We start from the raw sequence: 4,798 nt of genomic DNA on the forward strand, positions 1-4,798 counted from the left end.
AATTCTGTGGGAGACAGTAAAAACATACAAAGGGGGACTGCTGTCTATCAGTCAGAAATCTGGCAATTCAGAGAGGAAGAAGGAAACAATGAATATTATAAAACAGGGGAAAAGTTTATGCAAGAATTTTTCTACTTAAAGTCTAAGTCTAAAGTCTTTGCCATTATTTATGCAGGACATAAATTCTGCCCTACTCTTTTCTTATCTGGGCAATAAAATGGTATAGCAGATAAATTCCCTGTCCTGAAGTCAGAAAGACTCATCTTTCTGAGTTCAAATATGGCCTCAGATACTTTTAGGCTGGGCAAGTCATTTAACCCTGTTTGACTCTGAATTCTCATCTATCAAATGTTCTGGAAAAGTCAATGACAAATAACTCCCACAAGAAAACCCCTTATGGAGTCATAAAGAGTTGGACATGACTAAAATGACTGAACAGCCACACACTCTACTTTAAACACGTTTGCATGTATATTTGGGTATTTTTAAAAGTTTTCATTGATTTCCTTATTCATTGATTTATCTATTCATTTTTATGCTTAATTTTCATTAGGATAGCAATCACATTCTGACTTTGTAACAACCCCTAAAAAGATATTGTAACCCATTCCATTAATGAAAATGACTTTAGAGATTTACAGTCATGATGGAAATTTCACTATTATGGGAAAGAAAAGAAAATATTGAAAATGTAATATTTGAATAATTTACATGTCTAATAAGCATCCACCATATCTTTCAGGTGTGATTTCCTATGGAATCACTTAGCACAATCTGAACTATCAATTTATCACCTCTTGGAAATTAGGCAAAAACTTTTCTTCTTTCTAACTAAGAAGAAAGAGACAAGTTGCATCAAACTGCTACAAAAAACCACTACTTGAGGGATTGTACCAGTTGCTGGTACTCACTAAGGTCATTGTTTCTGGACCATGAATATATCAATTGGGTCAGCAATAAAGAAAAGCTAGCAGCTTGTCCTCTGCCTTGCACATTAATCAAGATTTATCTGGATAAAGACTCCATGGAGCAATCGTTTCTGAAATGGGCAAATCTCTAATTTCAAAGCCTGGGGGGAATTGGACATTATTCTCCCGAAAGTCCTAATAAGGTAGTGGTGGTAGTAGGAACTACTTGATATTTAAATATTGGAAAATCGAGTTTTGTTGAGGGGCGGAGCCAAGATGGCGACAAGAAGGGATCCAGTCTTAGGCGCTCTCTGATAAAACTCATAAGCTAAGGACTCTAAACTTTCAAGAGACAGAACCCACAGAGGGACCCAGTGAGGCAGTTCTCCTACTCAAGGTAACCTGGAAAAGTGCAGAAAGTCTCTGCTCCCGGGGGTCGGAAGGGTGGCCCCCCAGAGCCAAAGAACTTCAGCCTCCTGGAGGCAGCCCCAGGGTGCTGGGAGCCTCAGCTCACAGCAGTGGGGGAGTCTCCTGAGCTGCACCCCGGGGAGCACCGGGCAGAAAGTGGGGGAACAGCGGGGGACCTCTGCCAGAGCAAGCACGTGAAGCCCAGCCCTCAGGGCACACAGAAAGCAGCATCTTCTTTCCCCAGCCCTGATCCAGGAAACAGAAGCAGGCAGAGCTGGGAAGCAGGAGCCCCCAGGGCATGAGCCCATTGAGCTGAGGAAGGGGAGTGAAGAGAGAGAGAGACTGCTGAGCTCTGTCCTCTGCCCCTGGAACAGGACTCTGGGGCTCTGACCACCTTCAGATACTGATCCCAGTCTAGGCCCTCCCATAGAACAGCAGACCCCCCCCCCCCACCTCAGCCCCATGGCAGAGGGGGGCACTTATGGTCATTCACAGACCAGGAGGGAGGACAGAGCCTCACACACTGAGACCCTTGTGGGAGTGTCTCAAAAGCTCAGGAAGCACCCCAAACCAGGTCCAGGCTGGGAAAATGAGCAAGCAAAGAAACAAAAGGAAGACTATTGAGAAATATTTTGCAAATGAGCCCAGGAAGAATCAAAATACTCAGTCTGAAGATGAGGAAGCACAAGCTCCTGCATCTAAAGACTCCAAGAAAAACAGAAATTGGGCTCAGGCTATGACAGAGCTCAAAAAAGGCTTTGAAAATCAAATGAGGGAGCTGGAAGAAAAACTGGGAAAAGAAAGGAGAGAGATGCACGAAAAACATGAAAATGAAGTCAGCAGCCTAGTCAAGGAAATCCAAAAAAATGCTGAAGAAAATAGCATGCTAAAAACAAGCTTAGGTCAAGTGGATAAAACAGTTCAAAAACTTATTGAGGAGAAGAATACTTTAAAAAGCAAAATTGGCCAGATGGAAAAAGAGATAAGAAAACTCTCTGAGGAGAACAAATGCTTCAGACAAAGAATAGAATTCAGGGAGATTGATGAATTTAACAGAAATCAGGAATCAATACATAAAAACCAAAAAAAATGAAAACTTAGAAGAAAATGTGAAATATCTCATCGGAAAAACAACTGATATGGAGAACAGACTTAGGAAAGATAATTTAAAAATTATTGGAATACCTGAAAGTCATGATCAGGAAAAGAGCCTTGACATCATTTTCAAAGAATTACTGCAGGAAAATTGCCCTGATATTCTAGAAGCAGAAGGCAAAATAGAAATGGAGAGAATCCACCGATCCCCCAAAGAAAGAGATCCCAAAAACCAACCCCTAGGAATATTATAGCCAAGTTCCAGAACTCCCAAGTCAAAGAGAAAATATTACAAGCAGCCAGAAGGACACAGTTCAAATATTGTGGAGCTGCAGGCAGGATCACACAGGACTTAGCAGCAACTACATTGGAAAGTTCATAGGGCTTGGAATACAATATACCGGAAGGCAAAAGAGCTTAGAATGCAGCCAAGAATGAACTACCCAACAAGGCTGAATGTCCTCTTCCAGGGGAAAAAGATGGACTTTCAATGAACCAGAGGAATTTCACATGTTATTTTGGGTCTTTTTTTCTTTCTTTTTTTTTTTTTGGTTTTTGCAGTGCAGTGGGGATCGGGTGGCTTGAATGTCACATGGCTGGGTGATTGTTGGGTTTACCAGGCTGGATATGGACTCAGGTGCTCATGGCTCCAGGGCTGGTGCCTTGTCCATTGTGGCACCTGTCTATACCTACAATTATTACTATTATTTTTTTATTTTAATTTTTTTCTCTCCCCTTTACTTTTTTTGCCCAAGCAAGTCTATCTATATTCATGGGGGAGGAGGGGTATTTTGTTTATTTGTAAACAAGAATATTTTTTTAATGTAATAAAAAAACATTTGTACAAAATTAGAATAAAAAATAAATTAAAAAAATAAATAAATATTTGAAAATCATTTATAATGGACATACAGAAAGAATACACACTAGTATTGGAAAAGAATTTAGAATTTCTTAAACAAACTGCCCTCTATTTTACAAATGAGGAAATAAAGTCACAGAGAAATAAAGAAACATGTTCAAAAGAACCCAGTTGGAAACCGATGAACAATGCTTTTATTTCATGTATTCTAAGACTCCAAATCTGTTACTGCTGCTTGTTTGTTTTATACTGAGGAATTTGTAGCTGATCTCATAAAGGTTTTGAGATGAGATCTTTGAACAAATGATTAGGTGCACTGCCAGATCAAAAGTACAAAGAATCAAGTTAATTTGGTGAAAAGTATTTTAGGATGGAGAGAAAATAAATTGCATGCCTTATACTCTAGATTATTGATTATGTATGTATGTATGAGAAATATATATTTATATACATATATATGGGGAGAGAGAGAGAGAGAGAGAGAGAGAGAGAGAGAGAGACTTTACCAAGAAATAATTGGTTAAAAGCTTTTTATCAGCCTGCCTAGGAGATTACATCAAGTGCTATATTCACTACAAGGTTGAAAATAACTGAAAGATAGAAATTAAGTTTTATTTGTTTTGATCCCATCAATGATTAGAATAGTTCTTTGTGTAGAGTTAAACTACAATTATTACTGAGGAAATAAGTGATAATTTTTCTCCCTTAGTATTTTTGACCTTTTCTTCTTCCAGATGAATTCTGTTGCTATTTTTTTCCTAGTTCTATAGAATAATTTTGGTGGCTTTATTGGCATAGCTCCTTATAAGTAAATTAATTCAGGTGGAATTGTCATTTTTTATTATTATTTTGACTTGACCCTATCCATGAAGAATTATTAAGGCAACTGATGAAAAAAAAATGTATAGTAAGATGCCTTAGCCCAACAAGTTATCAGTCTGTATGACAAAATGGTAATCATCGAAACAATCTACTTCTAACTTAGACACAGTGATAGATCAATAGACTAAATTAAGTTGTTGTTTATCAACAGAGTAATGTGGTAGAAAGAATACTGAATCTGGATCTAGATGACCTGAATATAAATCCTACTTTACACAACTTTCTGGTTGTGTGATTCTGGACAAGTTAAAATATGCCTTAGAAAATCTTTATTTTATTTCCTATGAATCAAATGAATTAGTTTGGAGTCATTCACCAGTATCTTCTCATTTAAATAAAAAATAATCATATGATTTCAATCTATTTAGTATGTCTGTCCAATTGAACTGAATGTTTATAAAATAAATTAATAGTTTAATCAATGGCAATATTATTTTGTTTATAGAAATATGCATTTTCCTTGCACACAGGCACAGAAAAAATATAATTGCATGAATTTTTCAATTCATAGATTGCTTTTTTGAAAATTTAATAATCATTATTTATTAAATAGCAATTTATGTTTTTGTTCCCTTTACATCCCTAAATTCACACATACACCCCCCCCCCATTAATTTAGATTGAACTTTTATTGTGTTGCCCA

This window comes from Macrotis lagotis, chromosome 3 (genome assembly GCF_037893015.1).
Source record: "Macrotis lagotis isolate mMagLag1 chromosome 3, bilby.v1.9.chrom.fasta, whole genome shotgun sequence".
NCBI lineage: Eukaryota > Metazoa > Chordata > Mammalia > Peramelemorphia > Peramelidae > Macrotis > Macrotis lagotis.